Below are 15318 nucleotides of genomic sequence, written 5' to 3'. Positions count from 1 at the left end.
TTTGCCTGTTTCCTCCTTAACTTTTTTTCCTCTCCCTTCCTGCCTTTTCTTTCCCTCCCATTGTGTCCACTCCCCGCCCACTGTACTTTAATACCTGCTCACCCGCGTCCCCCCACCTCTTTCTTTGATCTTTATCAGTTCTTTATTGTTTCTAAAAATAACAATTTCTCTCATTGTTCTATGGCTGGCAACACTGAACAACATTTGTCTTTGAAACTATAGCACATTGCTTACATGGGCCCCCGTTAACTCCTTTTCAACTCTCAGGGTTATGACAATGCTCAGGGTTTATGAAATCCAGGGGTCAGCATGGGCCATTTGATAAAATATTACCAGAGCCCTGAGGATTTCCATGATCCTCATGCCTTACTTTGTATTGCTTCATGACCTTCAGCTTAGTTAACTGAATATATCTTTAGTCAATTAGTAAAATCGAAGCAGTCATCATTTCTCGCCTATGTCCTTGAGTCATGGGTCAATCACTTTTTGTTTGACGGAAAGCTGATAGTAACTGCCAAGTACACATGGTGCCAAATAAGCCAAATAAGAGAACCCAATGTTTTTTGGCTTCTTTGGGTCAGTCTGACGTGGCCAAATCCAATAACTGACCCTGGATTCTTCTTCTCTGGTGGAAGTTGCTTGCTTTTTTGGTGTGCCTTGAGATGGGGCCAAAGTGTCTCTCTTCTCCACATGTCTTTGCTATCATTTGCTCTGATCTCTGCTCTCTTGCTTCCTGGTTTAGTTTGCTCCAATCTTATCAGATAAGTGTGTAGAGAAGGGAAGCCACTTCAGAGAGCTGAGGTGTGGTATATGCTTGTCTTTGCCTCAATTTTCCCTGGACTCAATATGCACAGACATTTGACAGCATGCGGATCACAGCAGTTTAAGTAGCTGAATGTGTATTCAGCTGCCGATCAAGTCACTGATTAACTTTGCTTCATTATTTAATTGTAGTTTCAGGGTTGTTTGGGAACTTGGTTAATGGTAAACGCATGATTGAGAGGAGCACTCGCGGATGACTTAAATGTCATTAAACCAACCTCTGCCTTCCCTATAAAGTATTTTCCTCTTTTCCTGAGCGTGATTATAGGCAAGACAGAGAAAAGTTTAATAATAGCTGTATACATGTATAATTACCTGACATGATGGGTCAATCCATCAGGCTGGCCTTTCAGATCAAACCGAGGCTCACGCACCAGGTGTGTCCTGTAGAAAGACACTCACACCAGCTCCACAGGCACTGCCTTTGGCTGCCCCCTGGGGGATGGGTTTAATTTATCCATCCAGCCATCCATTATCTGTAAACACTTATCCTGTTTAGGGTCGCAGGGGGGACTACAGCCTATCCCAGCTGTCATAGGGCGAAAGAGTACACCCTGGACAGGTCGCCAGGCTATCTCCGGGCCAACACAGAGAGACATACACAGACAAACAATTATTTAATCTCACATTCACACCTACAAACAATTCAGAGTCACATATTAACCTAACATGCATATCTTTGGACTGTGGGAGGAAAATGCAGTATCTGGAAAAAACCCACACAAGCAACTCACACAAACTACCAATCCACCGGCATGCTGCCCAAATGGGATAAATGCAGAGACCAAATGTCATTATAACCTGTACTTCTATTCTATTCTATGTACTAGACCAGGGATTTTGAATCCTGGTCCTCAAGTTCTCCTGCTCTGCTTGATTTACACTTAATTCTGCATTACCCACTGCTGGTTACTTGGATCAGGTGTGTTCACTCAATCAGAAGCTTGAAGATACCATCTTTAGTGAGTATGGGTAAGGGAAGACAAAATAAATTGATTATACATCTTAAGGAGCAAGTTTGGGAGCCTCTGTACTAAATGAGTAGGAAGTAAGTTTAAAATCGGCCCTTTACACACAGCTATGTGACAGTTGGTGATAGATGACAGGAAATGAATAGAGAGCGAGGGGAAAGAAGTGAAACTGGAGCTTCATTTACACCCGCTATTAACATGTGATCTGTATCAGGACACTTTATCTACTGTAGATAATAACATCTAATCCACAGGACCTGGTATTAATCAGTATATCTTGATTCTTTTATTTTGATTGGATCTCAATTCATAAATTACTTAGAGGGGGGTTGGTGGACAAAAACAAACAAAAGCAATGCTCAGCACTGCTGTCATTCATTTTTAATCATTCTACTTCATTGTGGACACTGGAAGTGGAGCTATGTGTAGCTTTTGCAATTCCGATTCAGTTTGAGAGAAGAGGGGAGTTAAGCGAACTCTTAAATTGATGGACAAAGTGTTTTCTAAAGAATACTGTATGATATGGATTGTATTTACACCTTTACCAGACTACCTCCACAGAATGCATTAATATCTCACATTAACTTGATTTTCCTGATCTAGCTAGAAATGTGTCTTCCTTGTTTTGGTTTGGTCTTTGATGCGAAATTTAAAATTAAAAAAAAAAAAAAACAATGCTGACCATATGCTGGGATTTAAACATCTGCATCATTCACAGTTTAATCTTTGGAATTATAATTTAAAACCTCTTCCAAATGTAGGAAACTAAAAGCAATAAGAATTCTCACAAATATAACATAACAGTTAAATCTATTGCTTTTGTAACAAACTTTAAAATTAATCTTTTCCACTCTTGTGTGTAAAACTGAGCTGAGGAGGCAGTGCTCTACTTGTACCCTACTAAAACAATATGAAACTGTCGCCTGTCTATATTTCCTGTCCTGTAAAAAGGAGGAGCAGGCAATGATGGAATTAGAGGGAGTTCATCACAGTACTTCCACCTATCACATCTCATCACATCATTAAATGAAAAATGAATGGGTGCTCTGAAAAACTGCTGGCGTGTTCTTTGACCTCTATGTTTCCTGCTTTTTGTTCATGTGCTTGTGTGTGCCTGGCAGAAAGACAACATGTGCTTCTAGCTGTCGACAGTATGTGTGGTGATGCCTGTGAGCAGTTATGATCTGTATTAACTTGAAAAAAGGAAAAAGCCCATCATTAACTGGTGGGCTTGTTGCCATCACTGCATTACTAGCTTTTCAATCTTAAGGTGTGGTCACTAACCAAGCTCAAAGGTTCTCTCGTGTCCCCTCTGAGTGTGTGAATGATGGACCCCTCCCTCCTGCCTGGGCCTGGATTAGTGGCGGTTTGGTAGAGGTCACAGAGCTGATATGCTGCAGCTTTTTTTTTTTTTTATCTCACAGCAGGTTGAAAGGTAAGGCTTTGAGCAAGATTTAAGATGATGAATTCAGCAATCTGTGAGGATAAGGTCTGACTGGTTTATGAGCTGCATGTTGTACAGTTATAAAGTGTGGTAAGGACCAGCATGTCTCTGTGAGTGTGTCCGGATCCTCAGTCTTGCTCCATTCCTTTGACGATCCCAACAATCCTGCTGGATGCCTCTGATCTCTATTTTGGTCCAATCATCAGAAACCTGAAGTATTTAGGTCAGACTTTAGCCTAGCAAAGGGAGAGACAAGAGGAGAGAGAAGCAACAAGAAAGTACACATTCCATTATTATCCTCTGTTCAGAGAGTGTCTCAAAGCACAAACGCCGCCAGATGCAACTGCACAGCAGACAAAAAGCAGGCTGCTTGTTGTGCTAAGATCTCTGTGTGTTGTGATGTGTAATGTGTGTTTTATGCGTTGTGAGTGGGGGGTCTTTGTATGTCTGTTTGTGTGGGTGGCTCTTCAGTGTTAAGATGTTAAGCTTAGTCTTAATCTTCTTGTAGTGGTGTATCAGGCTGGTACTAAGGCATTGATTGGACCAGCTCCTTAATTGATACCATTGGAAGGCCGCCTGCCGGGGGAAATGTGGTTTCTGTGAGTGTATGTGGTCTTTTTTTGGTGTGGTAGAAGTTGGGAGTGAATACCCCGGTGACCTGGATGAAACAGAGTGCTTGCTTATCCTTATTGAATCCCGATTTTGTGTTGTCAAGCTGTGTCTTGTTGGGAAATACAAGCGTGCCTGCCAGTGGGGAAGCTGAGGGCTTATCCGACATCGTTACAGGCTGCAGAAAGCGTTCCAGGCCATGCCAATCAGGGCAGCACCCCAACATGATAACTTAGCAAGCAAGATAAAGTGCAACTGCCTTCATAACTTCCTCCAAACACAAATATAACCACATACTCAGCCAGCGCCCCACAACAGCACTATGGACACGCACACAAAACTGCTTGATCTGATAATCAACTCTTGGGATTCCAATTAAAAAAAGAATATTTCATTTCAGCTTTTGTCCATATTCATGAGCTCGGCAGTAAAGACTGAATTCCATAGATTACTGAGTGTATGTTCCCAGATGAATTATAGATGTTATTTGAAGTAGTTCAGAGTTCTTAAATGTCATCATTATTCTGCGCGAGGACCAACAGTGCTGCTGCTCATACCCACAGAAAAGAGTGAAAATGTTTATGTTTTTGTCTCTGCACAGTTTATGTGTGCAAAGAAAAAGATAGAGGATCCAGATCTATTCTATAGCTTGCATTATTCCTTGGTGTATTTTGGAGTGTGAGAGAGGAATAGTGAGAGAAAGAGAGGGAAGGAGAGAGAGTTCTTATGTGCACTGGAAGAAGCTAGAAGCCAGTGTCTATCGAAAGGCATTCAGAGCAGGGATGATCAGAGGGTGTGAGCTCAACACATTCATCAGGGCTCTCCACAGGGACAGACGTTGAGGCATGCCACAGAGGCGAATGAAAATGCTGCGGACCAAAGAGAAATGAAATAATTTATTCCAGGAGTGGAGTGGAGGGGATTTGGAGACAAGTGTGTGTGTGTGTGTGTGGGTGTGTGTGTGTGTGTGTGTGTGTGTGTGTGTGTGTGTGTGTGTGTGTGTGTGTGTGTTTGTGTGCATAAGGGTTAGGCCAGAGGAATGGATTAAGGCTGTGTTCAGTGTCTGCCCAAGATAGGGGCTCGCACTGTGGCCCTGGACTTTTTCCTATTCCACAAACCACCACTGAAAGGAAATTCAATTGCCACTTTCCTTCACTTTCTGCCTGCTGTGTGAGAGCGAAGTGAAAGGGAAAGAGAGATAGACTCTTAGACTGAATTCAAAGTAAATGCACACACACAGTGTAGTATCCAAGGTGGGGAAAATTACAGAAAGGTGAAATTGCATCTTTAGCTCTTCAAAATATATGGCAGTGCTCTGTTGCCCCTATCACTCTTCTATACCAAACCCATTCCCAACTCTCTGTCTCCGTTACATCATAGCAGCCCCTTGCCATACTATTCCAGTTCATGTTAAAGCTCTAAGTCTTTAATGGTAAAACCACACACTTCAGCCAGGCTTAGAAAGTCATCCCAGTGGCTTTAAGGCCAGACTGACACTCCAAAAGAAATTAAATTTGGTGAGTTCACAAATGGCTGTTCCCCGTGGCATAAGGTCTGTTTAACAATATCCCCACCACATGGAGGAACTTGACGGTTACAGTGAAACAACAAAAGTAAAAATAAAAATAAAAATAAGACATCAAATGCATCAGTGAAAAAGAGGATAGGTTATGCTTCAACAAGTTGAGCAGTCTAACCTCCAGTGCCATTTGGCATGTGTGAACATGCCAAATTCAATTTCAGGTAGAGTACACATCTAGTCTGACACCACTCCTCTGGGACACCAGACACATTTTCATAACCCTCTCTCACTTCTTGTGGTCAAACTCCATCTTTTGTATCTGTCTATTCTCTTTTTCAGTGGGACATGACAAGAGGAGAAATCTAGTTATCACAAAAATGATAAAACATCTCTTTTTATCTTTTTTAATTCACCTCATTAATTTCCAGTGTGAATTACAGTCAAATACATTTTAATTGCTTGTGTGCAGGCTGTCTGCAGGTGCTGAAAGAGGGTGAAAACTCAGCAATGTTGTTATCATTTGTTGAGTGTTTGCTAAATATTGACTGTTAAATTTACATTTGCTGTCATTTCTTCAGGAAATTATAGTGACAATAATTAAGCATACTTCCCACCTCAAAAGTAAAACCGGCTATTGCATGAAACCCTTTATCTGTTCTGTTTGTGGGTAATTTCAGTCTAGAAATTATTTAATTGTAGAAGTGTACTGAGTTGCCTGTAAGCTCCAGGCTCCATATTTAATAAACTTCACAAAACAAACAAACAAACAAACAACAACAAACAAACAAACAAACAAACAGACAAACAAACAGACAGACCGACAGACAGACAGACAGACAGACAGACAGACAGACAGGTAGACAGACAAACAGACAGACAGACAAAACATTTAAGGAGCTGACTTACTAGCCACAGACGGTAGACTCCTAAATGCGGGGCAGTGGTAGAACAAGTTTTTACAGTACATGGTGAGTCCAATATGCAGCACCATAACAAATAGCCATTTGTATATATAAATATTTTTAAAACAGCAACAAATGCTATTCTGCTTGTCAGATTGTGATTCTTTCTTTGTGTTACCTGGCACTAGCAAACTGTAATTTTACATCATTCACTACTAGAATATTCATTGTTTTAAGGTTCTAATCATGGGAATAAGAAACATTTCAAACTGCTGCTATAGTTTGTAATTATTTTAATTCGTTGTTATTATTTTGTGGTTTGGGGTTTTCACTTTGACCTTTTTTTGCAGTGAATAATTTTGTAATTAAGTATTTTTATAGTGTGGCCTTTCACATAAATAAAGGATCCCCCAGTAGTTACATTTTTGTGAAAAGTATACTTTTTTGGGAAAGTTATATGTATGTATATGGGTGAGAGTGTGTTTGTGTATGTGTGTTAATATAGGTATTTCAGTTCCTTTTGATTTTGTGCACCTGTTTACGCAGTTTATATGTATATATATATAAATATATATATGTATCTATCCAGTACATATATATTACTTTATATGTTTGTGTTTGTGTGTGTGTATGTATGTATGGGTGTGTATTTGAGAGACACAAAGAACCTTATTGTTTGATCGTTAGCTCAGAGCTAAACAGATGCGTAAATAGAGATACGGGAGCCCAGTCACATCCGATTAGACCAAACAACGAAAATCAAACTGTTTCTCACTTTGCACTCACTCACTCTCCCCCAGACAAACACGCACACATGCTCTCACAGACAGTACTGTAAGTGGAATAGGCGAAAAAATAAGCAGTCATCAACAAAACAATATGCCTCAATCATACTTCCAGCCTTTATTAACCACAACAGGAAAACATGCTCCTGAACTGTAACTACAGTACCATGTAAGTGTATACAGACAGCGAAGGTCTTTGTGTTCTACAGAAGCATACCAACACACTGAAGTAGATCCAGTGATGACGCATACCATCACATGCCTCATAAACCCTAATGTTTCCATTACAATATCTCCATAGGCCCCAGGCAAAGCCGAGAAACCGCCGGAGAGACAGGAAGGAAGAGAATGGAGCACATGGGTGAACTGTGATGATGGATTGATTGATGAATGCAAATGAAGATGAATGCATGTGGCAAATGCAGATAACAAGAGGAATATGAAGAGTACAGCGGCTGGTTCACCTTTTCTCCGTAGCTGAATATATGAATAGCTGATTTGTATCTGGCCTATTAATTCCACAGAAGCGACAGTGAACGCACCACTGAACCAGATACGAATCCCTTATCAGAAATCGTATGGCCCCGGAGCAGTGGCCACCAGTCTGTCTATACCACCTGCAGCCTAATCACTTAATCGCCCTACATCCTAACCTTTATTGCCAAATGGACTTTTTCAAATGGTCCTAAAACTGACCACCACCAGGGTGCATGTAGAGTGACTGGTGGCAGTTAATTTTTTTTATTATTTCTCTCAAGTCCAGCATCACTTCATCATAAAACCTCCTAAGTGGAAACAACCAGGTGGAAACAGGTGTACTGTGGATGGAGTGTATCTGTGGCTTTGTGTGCATGTGCATGTGTGCAAATGTGAGGCTTTACTGCTGGTCTCTTAAGAGTCTGCCTTTGAGATTTCTGTCTCACGGTTAATAGTTTTTAAACTATGACAGTTTATTCTGTGAATTATGCAAATTAACGTGGACACTATTTCTAAGTCTAATTTTTCAATTTTATAGGAGCACAAATTAATTTAATTCAGTGGAAGCAAAGCAACTTAGAAATGGTCACTCAAAACCTGAGTTATACTGAGTTTGGGAGACTGTTGCGGGTTCCTCCAGGCAGATCAGACCAGAAGGGCCACGTTGCCTCTGGGCATTGATCTAAGTTCAAACTACACACTGGCATTTACAATACTGTGCCTTGTCCAAGGTATCTGCTGCATGTGTTTGAGCCTTGGAGTCCATCTCATATTGATGATTGCTCAGTTAGATGGATCTGAGGTGTGCGTCTATCATTTACCAAACCTCCAAGGGCAAGATACATTCCTATTAATACAGTAAGCCCTCTGCAACGCCTGTCCTAAGGCAACTGGTACATTTAGGAACTCTCTCTCTCTCTCTCTCTCTCTCTCTTTTGCAGTGTGTGTGAGTGTATTTATATGTGTATCTTTTGTCTGATCGCAGAAGAAAACTTGAGGTCTGCTAAAAATCCCAATCATTTCCTGAGCTGCCTGTATCTTCAATTGATTAATGCTCATCTCAAATACAAGAAAAAGAGCAGAGGACGGAGGAACTGAAAGGGAAATAAAAGATGTGCACATTATGCGTACTCCACCCCCTTTTGGATGAAAAAGAATTGAAAACAAAATATGCAATAATTTACCAAAGCTTGCATTACTCTTTATCAAATGGAAAAAAGTTCTGTAAATATTTCAGCACGGCTGCAGTGGTTTTCTGCAAGCTGCTCACACATGGTCACTGTCATGCTACTGAAGTATAGATTTCCCATTCACACGCACGCACGCGCACGCGCTCACACAGCGCTGCAGCTTTCCGTGCAAAGACGCATCGGGCAGGGTGACACACTCACATGTGGATCCACAGACGCTGGTGTGTGGCGTTTTGCTTGGAGAAGCAGAAAGAGGCGATAGGAGGCAGGAGAAAACGGCAGGACGGCAAGGGAGGGATGCAGGGAGCGAGCCATAGATGGAGGGATGAATGGATGGAGGGGAGGGAGGGGAAATGCGGAGGGGCGCAGAGGAGGAGGGGGGCAATTAGAGGGCTGAGTGGTTCTAGTAAATATTTATATTGCATTATGATACGCGCGAGAGTGAAAGAGAGAGAGCGGGAAGGCAGAGAAAGGGGGGAGATATAGCGTCCATCCCTTTATTAATTTAATTCTGTACCGCTAAGTTTAGCATTCAACACGTGTCGCCAGTGATGGAGAGAGAGGGAGGGAGGGGGGAGGAAGCGAGAGAGAGAGGGAGAGAGAGAGAGGTTGACGGTTGCTAGGTGACGGGGCGCATATACTGAATTTTAACAAAAGAACAGGGAAAGAGGGAGCGGGAGAGAGAGAGTGAGAGAGAGAAAGGAGAGAGGGAGGGAGAGAGGTAAAGAGAGAGATCCGAGAAACTGAATACATGTAGAACATATATATATTTAGATATATTTTTCAGCGTGTGTGTTTGGCTGTGCGTGTGCGTGTGTGCGTGTGTGTGTGTGTGTGTGTGGTGGCGGCGGCGGTGGGGGGGACACCCGCAAAACGGATACCTCAAAAGGGAAGGATGTGAAAAAGGATGGAGGGACGCAGGAAAAGAGGGGGGAAAGGCTGGTGAAAAACAGTAAGTACATTTGCTTTAATGACATTTGCAGTGCGGAGGCATTTTTCACCCTGCGCACACTCACACACGCACACTTATTGCTTAGATTAATTGCGGCTCGGGCATTGACAGGGTGCTACGCGTCATTGAGACGGGAATAGGGATCTCGGGTGTCGGCATCTGTACGGCCGCTTGTGATGGAGAGATGGATGGCCGGGGATGGAGAGGTAGAAGCGGCCGGCGCACCGGGCTTTGACCCTTCTGTCATTGCTGCGCCTGGAAACTCACCAGCCTCCTTAACGCATAGGTTCCTCACAGGAGCCGGGATGGATAGTCCAATGATAAACAGAGTTCACTTGATACCGGCAGTTCAGTTAATCATATAGACTAAACCTTTAGGCTATGATTTTGTCTGCCAGGAATTTTCTATGCATTATTAATAAAGACAGAGTTTGGGGTCCGTCTAAGTCGTTAAACACTGGCGCTGGCTGCAGTTTCCCCTCACTGTGCTGCGGATGTATTAATTGAGGTGATCATATCTGTTGATGCTCATTTTCTCAGGCTGCGTGTTCAGTGTTAGTGTCTGTGTGTGTGTGTGTGTGTGTGTGTGCGTGTGTGTGAATGTGAGTATGTCCGCTTGCTGGTCCTATATAGCCACCGCTAAGCCCGCAAGATTGCCGATCAGTTTTTCCTCTTGATCTATTTATATCACGATACGCTGACTATTTGGGCGTATGGCGGCACACAGTTATCCCTCTGTTGCCACCGAGGAATCTTCCCCAACGGGCTGACTTGCCTCAAAGACTCTAAGACATCTGGAACAAACGGGTTCCCCCCCCCCAAGCTGAGTGAAGTATGTGAGAGACATGGCACTTGGCATAGGCACATTTCTAAATTTGCCAAAATAACTTTTGTTTTTTGCTTTGCAGTACTTTAATAGAGAAGAAGTGAATATCAGGCATAAACACAAACCTCTGCTATCAACACCACCAACACCAACACCACCTCCACCCCTCTCCTGGAAAAAAAAGGCCTTGAATTATAAAGACCACCAAGGGAGAAGATTATAGTGCTGACCTGTTAAATAGAGAGGCACAGTGTTGCTTCCCTCACAGATTAGCTGCAGTGATTGGGAATATAAGATCAAATTCATTTGTCTGCGCTGTGTGCTTTAATCCAGATGGAAATTGGAATTAATGTCTTGTTTGTTTTTTCTATTTCTGTGGGGTGTTTGCTTCCTCTCTCTGCTGAATTCTAGCTGATATTCTTTTCAATCAGCTCTTTCACCCACAGGTGATGTGCTCTGGTTAGTTTGTCATCATTGCCTTGTAAAGTCCTGTGTGAAATGTACACACAACAGTGCTGCAGCGGTGTTCTCCATGCACTGCTGCCTGTAAAGTGATGCCTTCAGTGTCCTTAGAGCCTCCCTCTCCTCAGATCTGCCGTACAGTTGCCCAGAGAGATCTGTACTGTACCAGCTGTGAGTAGGGGTAGACAGGAGGGGAGGGGAGAGGTGATGAGAATGGATGAATGAATTGAATTTATTAAAGTGTCATGCCAAGCCATGGCCAATCCCACATGGGAAAACAGCACACCTCAACATCAAATATCAACAACACAATATTTTTCTTCCTACAGTGACAGCTTATAGAAGGCTGGTCACAGATTAAATCGAACAATTTTTGGAGAAACAAAATAAATCATTGTAATCTTTTTAGAATCATAGTCATTGGCCAAATAATTACATCATCATCATCATCCCCCTCCTGCTTACTGTAAAGCTTTCTTCCCGAGCTGCGTAACACTACTTAGGTAAGATGAAAATTTAAATGTCTTTTTTCAACCATGCCAGTCATTTTGAATCATTCATGTCCATCATCCCCACCATATCATTTATGCCAATAAACAAAAATATGACAAGTTTCCAAGTACAAAGTGATACTTATTTTCAATTACCCCGAAGTTACAGACTCACCAGATTCAGTTTTTCTCCTATAAACCAGCACATTGAACTGTTTCAGTAATGAAGAGGCAATATACTGTACAAGCTCCCATGTGGGAACAGATGTTTTGTTTTCGACAGATTAAGCAGTACATCATTTTCAGTAATCATATGACAATAAGTATGCAGCTTTGCCATACTCCAAACTAATTTGTTCAGTCATGTTTAGACCTTTTGGATACTTTTCCCTATAGAGATACAATATATTTTTTGCAGCTGACAAAAAATATTCAAACACTAAAAGCCTTTTGATTTTTTATTCTGTTAAATATTCGTTTGATATCGTTGATACCAATCAATTCCATAACTTGGTGGTATCAGCCTTTTCCTGAACTTAACCCGGTTCGCACCTCATATCTCCTGTGATTGCCGAATTTGTAGCACACACCCACAAACACTTGCAAAATATCTCATGGCCCGATAATGACCAGCTTCACTCCTCAGTTATGCCCATGGCTCCACACCCCAGCAGTACAGTCAAACACTAAATAAACACCTGCCTGAAAGAAACCAATATCTCTGATCAATTTGAAATATCCCATAACTCATGCCCTCCCTGCCGTCTCAGAGTGAGTGCTGATGTGCCATACTCAAAATCCACATGGTCATCAATGAAAAATCCAAATATTTATACTCTTTTGTTAACGTAAATAAAACTAAGAAGTTGTGTGAGGTAAAAATATTCTGAAAAGTACCATTTTAGTTTTCTTGATTAATTGATGGCCCAAACCTTTGATACCACAGACAACATAGTCAACATTCAGTAAGATGCTAATCATTGTTTTGTCAAATTTATCTCCACAGGTTAACAATTTGGATGTAAATGTCTAAGTAATTTATATAAAGAGGAAATACAGTTGGAGACAAAATGTCTCTTTTAACGCATCCCTCAATATTAATGTAAAAGGAAAGTAAAGCCTCATAGAACTTCCTGGTAACACAAGATTCTAACAACCTGAGCACTAGAAGATTTCTACAGACTAAATCCTACTCCTTTTTGAAGTCTATAAGACTTATTTTCCATACTCTGTTCTTTACAATGATGAGATGATGACAGAGACAGAGGGTGTGGAGGTAGAGAGAGAGAAGAGAAGGTGTAAGCACGAGGAGTTGGAGAGAAAGCATGAGGGGAAAGCCAGGTGAGAGATTGGAAAGGCAGCAGAACGAAAGAAGAATAAGAGGCAGAATAAGAGTGAGGCAGCTGGAACTGAATATCAGAGGGGGACATGGTTGGGAGGCAGGAGAAGCGATGAGAGGAATAGAGTCAACATTTGTATGCTTGTTTTCTCCAGCCCCCTGGTCTTCATAAATTTCACCTCATTGATTCATCGACTTTTTTCACAGAAAACGTTCGAGCTTAGCTCAATCCTCCCTTTGCTTGTCTCCCTTTTCTTCTGCCAATCCCCCGTTTCCTCTTGCCTCAATCCTTTTCCGTCTATTCTCTCACCCCTGCAACCTGTGACTTCCTCTGCTCCGTTTCCTTTTCCCTCTTTCCTTTTTTTCTCCGGTCTTCCCTTTCATCATTTGTTTGATGCAACATTAGTGGATAGTTTCCTCAATCCTGCAGCCCACCCAAACCCCTCTCCCACCCCCTTCACACGTTGCACCCAGTGTTCTTTTTAATACCACTAATTAAGGTAAAGCTCGTTACCATAGAGCCTCAATTAGTCTTTAACGAGATCAGAGGCTGGTGTTTTGGAGCGATTACAGTACTCCCTTCTCCAAGTGTTCTTCTTTGGACTATTCTGAGCATTGTTGGTAAACGTGTTGCACATTCACTTTGGCCTGGAGCAGTGACATGCCTAGAATTTGATACACGTGGTGGCAGTGGAACGCTGTGACGCGGCATGTTTTTGACTATTATTTGAACATAGCACTCTGTTTTCATATACAGTTGTTGGCAGGCTTATTCGCATGCAGCAACAAATAAATCAAACTCATTAAATACAAATCTATATTTTTTCTGATAGCGTCTCTGATTAGTGCTCATTAAACAAATCCATATAATTTCAGCAAAGAATACCCTCCACTGAAATCAACAGGGGACACAATTTATCAGATTGATTCTTCTCTGTTGCCTCAATTGTACTGAAGTCGAAATTGCACACTATAGTCTCACGGTTATATAATGCTTAAACTGACTTGGGAAGATTTTTAAATATTAAGTGACAGTAAAGAACAGACACTTCAGTTATGTCTTAAAATAAACAACAATGCAATACTTTTTCACACAGCTGCTATTGACAGTTTAGGATTTAGGCTACTTTTTAACAGCTAACCATATATTCTGCCTTTATGACTGAGGAAGTAACTATTTAGTTCTCTTATAGTATAAAATCTCAAAAGGGTGAATTGTGCTTGTGTGTCAAAGCTGGTAAAGTTGGATTAATGAAGTTTAGCTTTTAAGCAAATCCAACATCTGGGCTGTGCTTAGGAAACACCCCCCTTGAAATGTCATATAATCAGAGCTGAGAGGATTTGTTGATGTTGACTGATAAAAACATTTAGCAACTTTCAGTTATCAAGTGAATATCTTTGGTATTCGGATTTTTAGTAGGACAAAACAAGATATGATAAATCATCAAATGTAACTCTTAGAAACCTGTGATGAACACGTTCTGACTATTTTCACATGTCATTTACCTCATGATTATCTGCAGACTGATTTTAACCACCCTGTATCATTAGCAAAACAACTCTACTCGTTAATGTAGGTACAGCAAATCTCTGCTGATGGGCTCTGCCACAGATGCCAGGTCATCAGTGACAACTCAAAATACCTACCACTAATTTGAAGTATTTCTGACGTGTTTGATTATGACAAGCAGCGGGAAAAACCAAAGTGATCTAGTTCCATGAGTTCCTGATTTGTGTAGCTTGGTTCACTACAGGTTTTCAGAGTCATGCGTCTCTCAGTGGGAGACAAGAACTGCATTCAAATAATGAATTACAGAATTGCCACGGGAGGTTCACATTCTGCTTTGGGTGTGATTAAAATGTTGTTTTTCAGAATGATACAGTGCAGAAATAATGTCAAAACAAAGTTTTTGTGTGGAAACTTAAAAATCACTTTAACATTAACTGAACCCATTTTGGAGGCTTTCTTTGTAGTAAGGTGACAGCTGTTGTAGCAACCCTGAGGTGCAGCCTCTGGCCCAATTGCAGCCCAACTCTGGACCAGGACTAGCAAAAACAGTTGCACAATACTGTACATAGGATGACAGGAAGTCATTTAACAAATAGGTAGAGAAAAGAACAGGCAGACAGATGGGCAGCCTGGTAGACACACAGACACATACTTAAACAAATCGCACAGAGAGATGTCAATTCACACAACAGTGGTGGAAATTTTAGTGTGCAATCCTTGCACACAGTCCCTATCAAACAGGTGTGCACACACATGCATGCACACACACAAACCGGAGCCAAAGCCCCACGGCTTGTTTTGGGAATACAAGTCTGGAGGCGCACAGCTTCACATGGCTGCATGCAATACACAGACACACACACACTCACACACTCTGAAAAAGTACATTTAGGAAGGAGACCCATGGGGATGCAGTAAGACGCACACACAAGTACACACTCAATAAGAGTATACCCAAAAATACACACAATGAATAGGATCCTTGCACACGAGCACATACACCAGCCACAGTTTTG

General features: G+C 41.6%; 1 protein-coding gene across 1 annotated transcript in view; it reads left to right on the top strand.

Moving 5' to 3' along the window:
- Positions 1–9339: 9339 nt before the first annotated feature.
- LOC137130411 (glutamate receptor ionotropic, NMDA 2D) overlaps positions 9340–15318 on the top strand; it is a 49343-nt gene continuing 43364 nt past the window's right edge. The window contains exon 1 of the mRNA XM_067510535.1: positions 9340–9674. The gene's annotated coding sequence lies outside the window, so the exon portion shown is untranslated. The remainder of the gene's footprint in view (positions 9675–15318) is intronic.

Source organism: Channa argus, chromosome 7 (assembly GCF_033026475.1).
Source record: "Channa argus isolate prfri chromosome 7, Channa argus male v1.0, whole genome shotgun sequence".
Classification (NCBI taxonomy): Eukaryota; Metazoa; Chordata; class Actinopteri; order Anabantiformes; family Channidae; genus Channa; species Channa argus.
This window is presented reverse-complemented; position numbering and strand designations above follow the sequence as displayed.